This window comes from Falco punctatus, assembly GCF_963210335.1.
Source record: "Falco punctatus genome assembly, chromosome: 4".
Taxonomy (NCBI): Eukaryota; Metazoa; Chordata; class Aves; order Falconiformes; family Falconidae; genus Falco; species Falco punctatus.
Genome location: NC_137583.1, coordinates 92,642,595 through 92,656,432, shown reverse-complemented (window position 1 = coordinate 92,656,432; position 13,838 = coordinate 92,642,595). Strand labels below are relative to the sequence as shown.

The window sequence follows — 13,838 nt, the reverse complement described above, 5'->3', positions numbered from 1 at the left end:
TGTTTGGCATCAAATATTATAGGGTCTTTATAGGGTCCCACAAAGTCGAAGCAAGAAACCTCTCTACCAACTCTTATTGTGATCTGAGTTTCACATTAACTGGCTGGATCCCCTAGATCTCTCATCAAAAAGAAGGTAAGACAATGTGATTTAAAATCTACAGAAACTAATAAAGTTTGGAAGTAGAGCTAGGCCTGGTCTAGGCCCAGGGCTAGATGTCAAGCCCATGGGATTTCCTAGTTGTAAAAGAGTGTGTTATAGCAGTATTTTGTATGGTGTGAAATATTTAATTATTTTTTTAAAAAAAATAGTAATAACAAGCATAATAGGACTGTGAAGCTGGAGAAAAGTCCTTGAAAATTTTCTTGATAACTCAGTGTGCCACTAGTCTTGTTTCAAGGATGGTTTTGGTTTTCCTACTTAGTCAACTCTAGTTCAGCCTCTTCTCTCAGCTCTATCCTGGTCCTTTTGCAAAGGAGTAACTAAACTTAAGTCCATGATCCTCATGTGAAATAACAGGTTGTTGTTCTTTTTTGTCCCTTGAAGGAAATCATTTTGTATGATATTTCCCTTTCAAACATCTACCTACCCAAGCTTTATGTCACCAGCTAGAGCAATAGTATGGCCATACTAGAAAAACCTGGGAAGGATAAAGAAATAACAACCCTTGCAAACAGCACAACCGCCCACCCCTGCCGCCAAAATCTAGGGGCTATTCCTGTGCTCCACATCAGCAGAGCAGCCCACGGCCCCACCGGTCACTTTTCTGGTACCTATAGGTGGCACTAGTTATGTTTGTAACACCCCAGCCCATCCTCGCCGTCCTTTCTGCGGACCTTGGCTGTAGCTTCTCATTTCTCCCTTGCTATTGACAGAGTTGTTAACCACAAACTTTAAATACATCCAGAAGTAGCTTCAGACAAAGTAAGGATGCATTAACAAAGCGTAAACCAAACTCTCCCACTATGTGCCGGTTTACACACCTCCACCGCGCAGGCGAATAGCCATGTCGTCTGGGTGTCCTCAAATGTTGAGGCCAAAAGGTGGTAATACCACCCTGAATCATACTTCTCAGGAAAGGTGGCTTTAGAAATGTTAGGGCACATTTAACATCATTCTCCCAGTCCTGTGTCTGTGGAAGAGAAGCAGCACACCCACTAGGCTCCCAAGGAAAGCAGCATCAATCCACAGTTCATAAAGTTCACCCAAAACTGGATGTGCAACATTGACTACTATTTGAGCCACAGACCTTTCTAGATTTTAACCATTAAGCTAAGGCACAAATGCTTTTCCCGTCACACGAGAAATTTCAGAATTCTGGTAAAAAGCCAAAAACCTGAAAAGTAATGCTGTTCAAGAAGACAGATGAATAGAAATCCCTAAGATTAAATTATTAAAATATTTCATGTAAATAGTATTATATTTTTTTTTTTTGTTAAATTTAAACTATAAATTTAAACTCTAAATTAACTGAAATACTGTGATGAAAGCATTGGTTTGAATTATAAAACAGTAAACTCCTCTTCTGGAAATTATCAAAAGAGAACATTTAAAGAAAACATTTTTTTTCCACAGAAATGCTTCAGATTAGATCAGAACATTCAAAACGGAACCTTTCTCACAAGAAGGTTTTATTGTTGTTTCAATGAACCTACATTTTCCAAAAGAGAAAACAAAAAATTAAAATTAAAATGTTAAACTGATTTTTTGTCCTGTTTCTTTTTCTTGTGATTGGCTAATTTTTACTCTTCTGTTGCCTTCCATTTTGCGTTTCAGGTTTTGTTATTTTGCTTTAATTCTGAGAGTCAAAATGTTGGAGAATAGATGTATAGTTAGACCTTTTTTTTTTTTTTTTCCCTTCCCCCAAAAACATTAGTGTTTGGTCCTGGCCTTTAGAAAAGGAGGTTACCCTTAACACTCTGCCCCATCCAGAGACAATGGCAAAGACAACCTTAGCCCAGGAAGTGCCTCAGCTTGCTCTGTCCAGCTGTACAACCAGCATATGAAAAGAAGCAGAGAAAAGATGGAACAGTTTTATACCTATTGAGAGAAGAACTCATTTCACCTAACTTTAGCCATCTAAAAATGGAGACATTCAGTTGAAACCACCCATGCAGGGTCTCTCAATACTGCGTGGAAAGTGACAATCCATCTCAGCCTGAACAGTTACTGTGGGATGAGTTGTCCTCCAGAAATGTCTCTCGAGTGCCCACTAAAGCAGCCTGCAGAGCTGCCTTGTACTGAGTGTGTCTCATTTAGCTGGCCTGGTTGACCTGAGGGCAAGGACCCACATGCATGTACCCTGAATGCAAAGGCTGCTTTTGGGAACAGTGCACGCAGAGGTGGCTGCGTGTCTGCTTCCCCTCTACTCTCACCAGCCTGTCACCATCTGCATGACTGTTTTTGAACCTCAGGCCATCTTCACACTGTTTTGGATGCCGCCCTGCCCTGCCCTGCCCTTTACTCTTCCCCTTAGCCCCCCAAGCAAAGATAAATATTATGTACTGCAATTACCAGGTTTTTCTTTATAAAAACAGAGCAAGAAATATTCTAAATATAAAAGACTATATTATACCCTAACACACTCACAAAGGCTAAAGAATTATGATTCATCCCTTTTGCAACATTATCTTAGTCCACTTTCCAGTTGTTTCCTTTAAATCATTAGTTATTGTGCAACTTACTTTTCTAAAAAAAAAAAACCCCAAACAAAAACCTGTTTTAACACATTTCAGCTCTGCTAAACTACCTTTTACACATGAATTAGTGTGAATTTTTATTGCTGTGTTTCCCCAACTTATTAAAAGGGCTGTACTTCACAAATAAAACTGCAGGATGGATTTATTATTTACAGTCCTAGTCTTAGCCTTCATATCTACTTAATATGTGTAAAGTGTTTAGTTTTCCAATGTAGTCCAGCTGCATCACTGGAATCAAACTTGTAATTGCCTCTTTGGGATTTAAAACCATTATAGTTGTGCTTTTATGTTCTCTTTTGTTTTGCTTGAATCACTTTTTCAGGTCTATGAAGTACAGCTGGCACAATAAAAGTTTGATCAATGCATAACCAATGCAGTGTATATTTCTTCCAGATATATAAAACCCAGGTGAAAAATGTTAATCTATGAAAATTATCTTTGTCAGCTACTTATTCTTGGAATTTAAATCGGTTTCAATCTTGAGGTATATGGTTTGGCCTGGGGTTTTCCAGTCTGGGTTTTTCAACAGTTTCTTGTAATGTGTACATTTGACATATTAAAATGAATGATTGCCTGATGTAAAGTTTCAATTACCAGGGCAGATTTTTTTTCCCATACTGTGATACCTGAATAAAATTATCCTGGTACCACAGGAGTTAGCACTGGAAAAAACCTACACAAACAGCATTTATTTCCTTACCAATTTAGGATCTTCTCACGCATCATTGACATCGATGCTATTGGATCATCTACTCTAATCCTTCAGGCCTCAAAGTTGTGCTTTGGGTGTACAGGAAGTCACCAAATCCCTGCCAAGAAACTGAAAAATTAAACTGTTCAGTTCTGGCAACATGAACTGGTCTTCAGGTTCTGGGGTACATTAACCTGGTAGACAATTAATTCTCATTCCCTCCCACATTTAGTGGCCTTCTCTACCTAAAGCCTGACTCTTCTGGAATTGCTGGTGGAGCAAGGTGGCATTCAGCATAAGCCAGGATTCAGACTCTGGCCTTCAGAAAACATTTATGATACAATACCATTTTAAAGTCAAATGTAAAATAAAGTAGAAATCAGAGGAAATGTCAGTATATTCCTTTGTGGTGGTAGGTTTTCTAAATAGCAGTGTACAAAAACATTGTAGGTGTATTAACACAAAACTGCAGAGCCAGCTTAAAGGTGTTGTTGCCAGAGCTCACGGTTTCAGCAAGTTTCACAATATTTGATGTTTGTCTCTGAAAGCTCAGTTTCAGGATTTAAATGATTACATTAGCCTCAGAAGCAAGACCACAAATAAAATGGACAAGATTTGTAAATACATTTTGAAGCCAACTTCACTGTTAGTAACTTAGACCTGGGACTGCTCCTTTCTGTTCATGTCTTCTGTAATACATCACACAGCCCTGTGTGGTTCCAGAACATGATTGACTTTGTCATCAGGCACGGTCAGGCAGGTAAGCTGTTCCATACATCCTAGAAAAAAGCCTCTTGCAGCCACACTAATCTATTAAGGAATAAACCCAGTTTAAAAAGGTGTCACAGATTCAGTGGTGAGGAAGTCTGGACTTCCTACACTGCCTACACAATAAGTTTGGTCCAACTCTGTGTGCAAGACAGTTTCTTTGTGGCAGCATGCATGAAGACAGAGCCTCTAGTAGTTATAAGAAGGCTGTCCTAGACATTCTTCAGATAGGTATTATAAACATGTCTATGAGAACAGAACTTTCATCCAAACATAAATGCAATTTGACTGAAAGTGTGAGGGGAAACAGCTACTTCTCCAGTAGACTTGACTTGTCTGATTACAGTGGAGGCTGTCACACCATCCAGAACCAGAGCAATTCTCTAGACAATATTCAAATTTCTTCTTCCTGTCTAAATAAACCTAATTATGAGATTCAGGTTTCTGGAGCTTATATTTATAAAGTCAAGATTCACGTTCTGCTAACATGTTGAAATAAATAGTTAACACCGATAAAAATGCCAAGCCTTCCTCACTGTACTTTTTGCCATACAATGAAGGTGTTTTGTATGTGCAAACATAGTCATATAAATTTCGATTAATACTCACCAGAATGATTTTGCAGTTCTCTTGTACCCTGTCATCAGAAACGGGTGCAGCAGGAACATATTCACAAGTGCAATATGTCCCATCTATTTTCTAGAACAAAGAACACACACAAGGTAATCATGATCATAATTCCAGTGAAGATGCCGTTTACTAATGCCCCTAAACTAAGAAAAAGCTCCCAGATATGTTCTGAGATATTAATTTTCAACATATATTAAATAGACAGCTTCTTATTTACTGTCCAACAGACATTTCTGACAAATCTTCTGTGCTATATACTGTGTGAAGCTCTTCTTCTAGATTGTCCCTTGAATGGAGACACTCACTGTGTTCAGATAACTCTGGAATACCTGACTCTACCATGAATATCTACAAGAAACCAGCCATGTGATCAGGATAAGTTCTGAAGAGGATTTCACTCTTCCTTTTTCCTTTAAATCATCATGTATTTGTCACCTTTGTCCCTGTTTCTGTTTGCTCTCCTGCCTCTTTGCTCATTCTTCATCTGTTCTTTGGTTCAGTCACTAGCAGTGACTTTCCCAAAATACCTCACTGACTGAAGAAGTTACTCTGGCATGATTTGACAGAGCTCATAGAGATTTCCAAAAACACCTCATTTTTTTACTTTTACTGATTGGAAACATAGCTGATTGCAGGGGGTCATTTTCTGACCGTCCTCTACAGACAGACAGCTTAGCATGGCTGCTCTTGCTCTCAACTGACTGTATACAGAGCTCAGACCTGGTGATTTCAAACAGCAAGTGCTTATCTGTTTCTGGTGTTTAGGCCATAATAGCTCACCTCAAAACAGCCCTCAGCCAATTTTGGAAATCTAATGAGGAGTCTTCTTGCATTGTTTTCTACTTAAGTTGGGGGAAAAAAGACCCAAATATGCCATCTTAGCAAAACCTCTCCCTTCTTGAAAGTCAATGGGCCTTAGGGTCCTGCATTCCTGCCAGTCTTGAAAGTTGAACTTTACATTTTGAAAGCGCAGGTCCATGCTATGAATCCTTCTCTATCAGACCTGGCTCAAAAAGAGGTTTTCTGCACCTCCCCAAGAAGCTCCCACTCCCACTATTTCCCTGTCAAAGACTACAGTCTTAACGTTGTGACAATACTTGTGTGTTTATACTCAAGATGACCTTTTTTAATTTCCTTCAAAAAATAAAAAGATTGCTTCACCTAAATGAAAGGATGGTACTAGTACAGTGAAGAACTGGAGCCAGGATAGAAAGGAAATTTCCTAAAATTATTTTTGCAAAAAAAAAATTTACCAAGTTGCATTTAAGACTAAATTATTTAGGGCCTTGTAGTGTTCAATGACCAGCAATGTGTGCTTCTCCTACCCTCAGACCTCATACCACCATCACATCCCAGCGTGGGAGGATGGGAGCTAGAGAATCAAATGCTTTTGCTCTGACATATCTCATCCTCTTCCTAAAACATCCTTATCCCATCTAGCTCTTGCTATCATACTGAGACTTCATTTGTCAAGGTTTAGGCCAAATCAAGGATTTTCAAAACAGTTCCCTATTTTTGACTGTAGAGATTATGATGTGAAAAACAAACTTCAGCAACAGAACTGCAGGCACAACTGCTGCTGTAATTTGGATGGTGTGAGGTGTCTGAGAAGCTTAGTTCATCCTTCTAATGCAGTGTTTCAGGTAGGGTAGCTGCACTACATTCCAAATTGTGCTATTTTAAAGTAAATTATTTTTCTGTCACAGCACCATAATTGTTAACTGTGAATCTTTGCAGCCACTACAGGGGTACACATAGGAGGCAGAGTAATGAAAGACTTGTTAATTTATTTTACCAGTGGGATATAATAGTTCCTCAGCACTTCTCTTCTATCCTAGAAGAGAGAGGCACAAGGAAAAGATGTACTTTGTGTCTTTCAGACTCTCCCTTTCTGTCATCACTGAAATGAGATACTTGTATACAGACATACAGCATCATTTGTAATGCTGCACTCTCTAGAACTGCTGCTGTAATCACATGTAATACACCCAACAAGATGTACAAAGCAGGAAGGAAGATACATGTCCTACCATACTTTGCCTGATACCCCTTGACTCTCATGAGAAAGACCAGAGTGGCAGGTTCTGGCAGCTGGAAGTCAAATGCTTAACCATCAGAAATGCTGTATGGAGATTCATGTTCCATATACCTTCCCATCTAAACCACCACAAAGCTTTCCCCACCCACAGCCACATCAAAAAGGAGAAGACAGTTCAACCTCCATTCTCATTCCAATTTAAACATCTGTACTGAAGCAACCGCAAAAGAAGACCTTTAAAGCCAATGGTGGCCATAATTGTTGTTTGGCCAGATCTTCCACTAACTAGGAACTCAGCTCCCACAGGATGCCAAACCACCACCAGATGGTTCTCTGAAACTTTTTTTGCCAAGCTCACAGTATGATTTGGATGAAGATGCAAACGTTGTGTTAGAAAGCCTCTTTCTGCCGCTACCAGTATTTCTGGACCCCTCAACCTTTTTATCTCCTGCACATTCCACCCATGCATGGGAGGTGTGGCTCTGGCACGCTCAGCCATGGCAGGCATGTTAAGACATGCTGGCGTGACCCAAAGAGAAAGCACACTTCCAGTCCAAGCTCCTTGAAATGACACCCCCATCCCTCTATTTTGTCATGGTCTCTTTCCCACGGAGGCTCCATATACCGTGTCTCATCCGTAGATGATGGATCAGGAGGGAAACCACAAGGCTGTACTGCAGATGCATGAGAAGACCTAATTAGGAGAGAACGAGAGGCGGAAGTTGATTGTGTAAGACCTGCACAAAACACACGAGCCTTGGCTACTCGTGCTCTTCTCTGTGAGCCCAGCTTTGCATTCAGATGTCTGCTTTCTCTCACGAACCACGCTGGTGCTGTTTGGTGCTGTGGTTGAAAGGAAATTTCTTGGGGTTTTCCCTTCGCTGGAAGTCCCCTGGTTAAGGCTGCTGTTGCTGGGGAACTCTGTGCAGCCCTTCCTCTGGTGGAGGGCTGCACCTTGTAGTCTTAATCTTTAATTAGCTTTCCCTTGACCCCTCTGCAAGGCTTGCCATGGGAAGGCTTCTCCCTGGGGTGAGGAAGACACCTGCTTGCGTAAGTAAGACATTTTGATGAATCTCTTTAGAAGTGCTTGGGCTGCGAGCTGCCAGGACCTGCAGAGCACTCTGTCTCGGCTTCATGATGATGGGTTTTTCTGCAGAATACGGCAAAGTGGCCACCAATTAAGGTCATTTCAGCTTTAACCCTTTTTTCTCACTGATATTGCCTAGGTTCAGGCCATTCCCAAACATGAAGAGTTTACACAAGAGAGAAGAAAACAAGAAGGGCTGTTTTACTAAGTCTTTTCACAAGCAAACGATGCGAAGACACAGTAGGAAGGGTTATCATGATACCTACAATGAGGCAGCTTCCTGCAGAGCACCCACCTCAGAGCTGAACTCCCCAGTCCGCAGTCAGCAATGGGACACAGGCACCATCAGAGAAAGGCATAGTCTGGGACCCTACTGCAAACGCTCAGGGCTGCCCTCTGAAAAAATTCCTCTCTCTCTTCATAGACTATAGATGATACCTTCCTCGGAAGAGGAGGCTACCGTTTGGCAGTACAGAAAGCCGGGTGGCTGTACACACACTGGTAATGTCATTGACTGATCATGTTTACAGGGGTTATAACTGCATTAGTCTCTTTCCTCTTCTTGCCGGGCTTTTGCAATTGCTACTAGCAATCTCACTCACGGCTTCTGCATCGCAGCCTGAGTTTTCATTATCAGAAGCAGTTGCACTAATATTAGCAATTCCCTGGAGCCTGCAGCTTTACTTAAATAACTACTTTTTCAAACTGAATGTTTTGCATTTCACCTGGGAGACTACCACATCAGCCTAATGCTGTCCAATAGGGTTTTCCTCTGTTAGAAAGGAGTTTTTCTTCCACCTTATGGTCTTTAGTCACATGAGGATTTCCTCTTCCTTCCTCTGCCCAGGAAGTTGTATTAATCTGCTGAACTTTCCGGCGCTGGGCCATGAGATGGGCAACACCTTCACAGCTGGAGTCAGGGGAAAACCTCATCAGGTATGTTGAAGTCTCTCAGCTGTCTGAGGAAACAGTGGCTCTTCTTCAGTCACCTGGACTAGCTGCCCCAGCAATGGCATGGCATGCAAACCATCAGTTGTTCATGCATCAGACACACATTCTCCAAAATCTTCAAGAGTCTTCAGGAAAAATTTATTTTCTGCTTTATGAGACTAATTTGGTGGTAGTATGGTACCTATTAGCCTTGCTTTCCTTCAAGTGGACTCAAAATTGTTGTCTTCACTCATTATCAGATAGGTTTTCCTCTGTGCCAGAGGAGACCAGCTGCTGCCTCACTTTTCTAGGTCTATCACTTACGCTCAAAGGTTCCCTGCAGCAACAGCCCTGCCACATGGAGCCAGCCTGGGATTTTGTGCATTAGCATGGTGTTATCAGTACACAAATGTTGACTGGGAGGATGTGTCTCCAAATCATATTTTGGACAGTGCTATATGAAGGTGTCTGCTGGGAGTACTTTTTGCTAGCTCTGGCCACAGCTTCTTTGGGCTCAATTTACTAGACTTTCCATAATTGTCTTCATTTTCTCGCCAGGGCAAAAGGAATTTACTGTTGTACAGACCCTCTTGCCACGATCTCTTCTTTCAAAAGACTGAATTCATCATCACTTTCTGTTTCTTTCCTAGCAAATGCTGCTGCAGCACAGACATCTTCTCCTTTAATGTTTCTTCCTCTTTTACAACATGCTGCCTGTCACAACTAGAGTCAAGAAAAATCTCCTAAAGGAATTTTCCTGCTGGGCTTGCGTGTTGCTTTCAAGGAGCACAGCTTAAAAGTGCTGCAATGAACTCCTGGTCATGCACATGCTAGAGGTTTGTCAGGAATGTCCTCTGGGGGCCTGTGATCTGTTTCAGTGGTAATAGCACAGCTATGTATGTGCTGACTAAGCTCCTGATACCCAGGGACAGCAATAATTCTTTTTTTTTTTCCCATCTGAACATTATTTTGCTGTGCTGACATCTGTAATCTCAATCCTTTCACTGTGGAGCTTCTTCTTGCACTAGTGCTTGCTTGTTAAGGACTTCCTTGTGATGGGACTTCCCTTGTTTTCATAAAGTATTTTGTTTCTTTCCCAAGGCAACGGTGTCCTTCATGTTCCAGATTGTTGTCCCATCCCGGCTGTTATGGAGGCCCTGTGACTTCTGCTGATCTTGGTACCCAATATGAATTGGTAAGTAGTTACCCAACACATGGCTTCCAGTTTCTTAGGGGAGGTTGTTTCATGGCATTCACTTCATGCACAGTGCCTGAAGTCCTTCATTCGCTATGCAGTGATTTGCATTCTGCTGTGATCCCGGTTTAGTTTATGCTTCCCGAATTTTGGCTGAGTGGTGGTATTCCCTCTTGCCTTGGTCGCATACCTCTAAGTTGTCATGTATGTTTTCACCTCCTGTCAACATTCATGCATCGTGCGCCCTTTTCCCAGGAAATCTCGTGTGCCAGTAACAGGCCAGCAGGTGTTTCCTACCAAATGTTGTGGCTGCTGCTCTCTTCTTCCAGTCTCACCTGCCTCACCCAGGATGGGCAGGCTATATTCAGAATATGCTGCAGAGTCTTGATAAATAATAGCCGATAGCATAGGGAGCCTATAGTCTCCCTGAAATGCTGAGCTGCTTTTTTTTGGCAATTATTTGTACTTATCCAGACTGTCATTTTCTTCCTTGTTGTACCCATTTTAGAGGTTTGGCTACTTTAATCATACCCTTGTGTCAGACACTGAGATTCTTTTACCTCTTTGTACCTCACTTGTGGAAGTGGCTGCTGAAATACCTGAGCTGTTGGCACCAGAACCTTGAGAGGAGATTTATTTTTGCAGTTTCCAGGACATAGCCCATGTTTGCAGGCAAAAAAAAAAAAAAATCTTAGTTGTTCAAAAAGTCCCATTTTACTTGTCACTGCTATGAAATGGATTGCACAGATAACAAGTTTTTTATCAAGTGAAACCATCTTCTGTCTCGGGACTCATTTGCCAGCATGTCAACCACATAGAAAGAGAGATTCTGACCTTTCTCTTTGCATCTGTATTTTTCCAATATTTGGGGTGGAAGACCTCCATTTTTCGTTAGTCCTACTGATGCAGGCAATGTTAGAGTCCAAATGAAAGCTGGCTTTTGCCCATCTTCCGTCTCATGAATACATATTACTTTTCCCTCAGTTATCAGTTTTGAATGTCACAGGTTTTCCTTTGGCCCTCCACAGCTAATTAGACCTAGGAAGCTAGCTGCATTGTGATCCTTCTCTTTGTACTGTACTGTAGCCAAGAAGAGTGCTGTGTCACTGCTGCCACTCGAGTCTCTTTGGGGGTGCTCTCCAACTGCAGGCATCGTACGCCCTGTACTTTTCTGTTTGCTTATGCGTCATGCTTCTGCAAAATGGTTTACTTTGTGGTTGGAATCAAACAGCCTTATCAAAATGCAACTCTTCAATAAAGCTGAAATGAAACATTTGGACCTCATGAAAACAGAATGTTTTGCTATTTCGCACGGGGGAGTTTAGGAAGAAGGTGAACAGCTTCTCAGTTGTTGAATCAGCATTTCAGGGGGGTGAGGAGGGAAAGGATCTCCCTAAATGGCCAGAGCATTATTTTCTCTTAGCACAGTTTTGACGGTCGGAATTGGAGACAAAGTCAGAACACGGAGCTGCAAATATGGGAAAATGATATTACAATTTAGATCCAAAAGCAAATTCACAGCTGTCTGTAAATTAAAACAAAGAATAGCTCAGTGACTTGGGAGCTTGCAGACATGTAGAGCCATGCATCTGCCTGCACTTCAGGCTGACGGGGTACCAAGCAGAATAGCCATTTGTGTGTGATGCTGAGGCCCGATAACATGCCTTGATAACAGGCAGCATGTCCTACATCAGGGCAAACACCTCCATAGCGTGGTGCCACGGCTCCCACGCCAGGGCTGCCTCATGTACATACATGTATTCACACCTGAAATGTCTCTCACCTGCCTACAGGGCCAGATTTTTAAAGAGTGCTAAAGGATGCAGACAGAGAAACTGATGGGAGTGAGGCACTGAAAACAGCAGTGGAAAGCAATTTGCCTCTATAGGTCCTGAATGTGCCTGGAAATCCGGTTCCATCTCAAGTATAGTAATGACTTTGGTCAAAAGTAAATTTAGTTATTTGGTCCTACAAATTGTTCAATTTTTACCTGAGATGACATTCACAAAGGACAAATTTTATTTTTGCTCATAACTTCTCCTAATTTTTTATGATGCAACAGAGTGTGACAGAACTTTTTTTTTGAAAAATAATCTTATTAAAAGAATGACTGTAAAACCTGTATCTTCATCTGTAGTGGTAGAAAGATTCTTTTAAGTAACATTCTTTACCCATATTAGTGCTTTCTTCATCAAATGTTCATTCACAAATTCTGTCTTACTAGTTCTGCATTTAATAATTGAAACAGTATTGCAAAAATAATATCAATAGAAAGCAGTATTTTCTCATCTTGTAATTATTTTCAAATTCTCATAGAATTTATTAATTTTTTGTGGTAAATGTATAATTGAAATTTACTGATTGGTAGGGGGAAAAAAAGTAATTTTGCTTGTAATCCCCACACAGACATTATAATAACAGTTTATCCTACCTGGATGTAGGTGTATGAAGGAAAAACAGGAGTTGGCTCCTTTCATAGGGATGATTATGTTTTGAATTATCTTGTATACATCTAATATGCTGGGGGCATCTTGGGAGCTAATCAACACCTACAAATCCCACAAAAATTAATGGATTCAAGTTTATAAAATATTCCTGTTGACTTAGGCCCAGTTTGCACTCAGATTTTACAATGTAATGAAGTTATACCAGAGGAGACAGTTTATGCCTGCAAAGTGTATGTTGGCTTAAACTCATTCTTTGAACAAAATAGAAACAGACTTTATTGAAAGTATAACTGCATCTATACTATAGCTCTAACTGCTATAGCTAAATTTTTAAACTCAGTAGCAAATTAAAAAAAAAAATCAAAAAAGAAGGAGCTAAATGACTTGCTGTGATACAGCAGAGGAACTAGAGGAAGCTGCTACAAGTCTTGAACTCCACCAAACTGTAAATGCACAGTGATGGCAAGTGGTGGGCAACATGCATTTGCATCTTCCACAACATCCACACGTGTCAAAGGGGCACCAATGGCTAAAATCTGATCAAAGCTTTTGGACAAGGACCCAGTGAGCTTTCAGAGGACTGTTCTGGGGCCAGCCCCTGCTCATTGCCCATTCCTAAGCATAGTAGTCTTCAAGAGGAGGTAATCGTTCTCGCTGTGGGAGGACTGGAGTTTTCCTCCAGCTGTAGTGAAGGCAGCAATGTAAGGTGCCCCAAAGAGATACCAGGGCTCCCTCCACTTACCCCCATGGAAAACCAGCTCTGCTGTGGCACCCTGAGAAAAGCACTAGTAGTCAGCTTACAGATACTATGGCATCTGGATGTATTACCCCATGGGCACATCTCTCTTTAATGGTCTCTCAAACCTCACTAAAGCCTCATTAAAACTTGGGACAATGGCTGTCCAGGCATACAAAGTCCAGGTACGCAAAGCAGAAGGACTGTTTAGGTGTGTACAAAAAGGCACACCCACAAGGGTGTCTACAGAGGAAAAGATGATGGCACAGCAACCTGGAAAGCTAATCACTTATCCCAGGTTTTTATGGGCTTTGCCGATCTTGACCTCTCAGCGTTAGCAATTGGTTCGACGATGTAACTAGGAAGAGTGGAAATATCCCTGCCCCATCTATCACATGGCAAGGAGGCTCCTTACAGCTCCCCTTCGGCACCTAAATCAGATCTGCAGCAGCCACCCTCCTTTAAAGATCTGACTGTTCAGAAGAACCAGTGAGTTTCACGGTTGCAGCCGCACATTGCAGGAAGTAAATTAACGGGAAAAAACAGCTGAAAAGGTGATTAAAAGGCAAAAAATAAAAAAAAATATTAAAAAAAATAGCAGTCTTAGTATCTTAGAC

The 13,838-nt window shown here is 41.3% G+C and overlaps 1 protein-coding gene and 1 long non-coding RNA gene across 9 annotated transcripts in view; one reads left to right on the top strand and one right to left on the bottom strand.

The window, feature by feature from the left end:
• Positions 1 to 1,861: 1,861 nt before the first annotated feature.
• On the bottom strand, positions 1,862 to 4,806 carry LOC308062231. Its single transcript, XR_013927516.1, has 2 exons — positions 4,768 to 4,806; positions 1,862 to 4,169 (listed from the first exon to the last, which is right to left on the bottom strand). It is a non-coding gene; the product is annotated as an uncharacterized lncRNA (long non-coding RNA).
• Positions 4,807 to 7,625: 2,819 nt separating this feature from the next.
• The window catches only part of NEUROD6 (neuronal differentiation 6), a 61,455-nt gene continuing 55,242 nt past the window's right edge, over positions 7,626 to 13,838 (top strand). For 2 of the 8 annotated variants that reach the window (XM_080383354.1, XM_080383355.1), the window contains exons 1-4: positions 7,626 to 7,876; positions 8,338 to 8,414; positions 8,761 to 8,849; positions 9,945 to 10,038. The gene's annotated coding sequence lies outside the window, so the exon portion shown is untranslated. Of the gene's footprint in view, positions 7,881 to 8,337; positions 8,415 to 8,760; positions 8,850 to 9,944; positions 10,039 to 13,838 lie in introns of all 8 variants that reach the window. The other 6 variants (XM_080383349.1, XM_080383350.1, XM_080383352.1 and 3 more) reach the window with 6 other exon arrangements.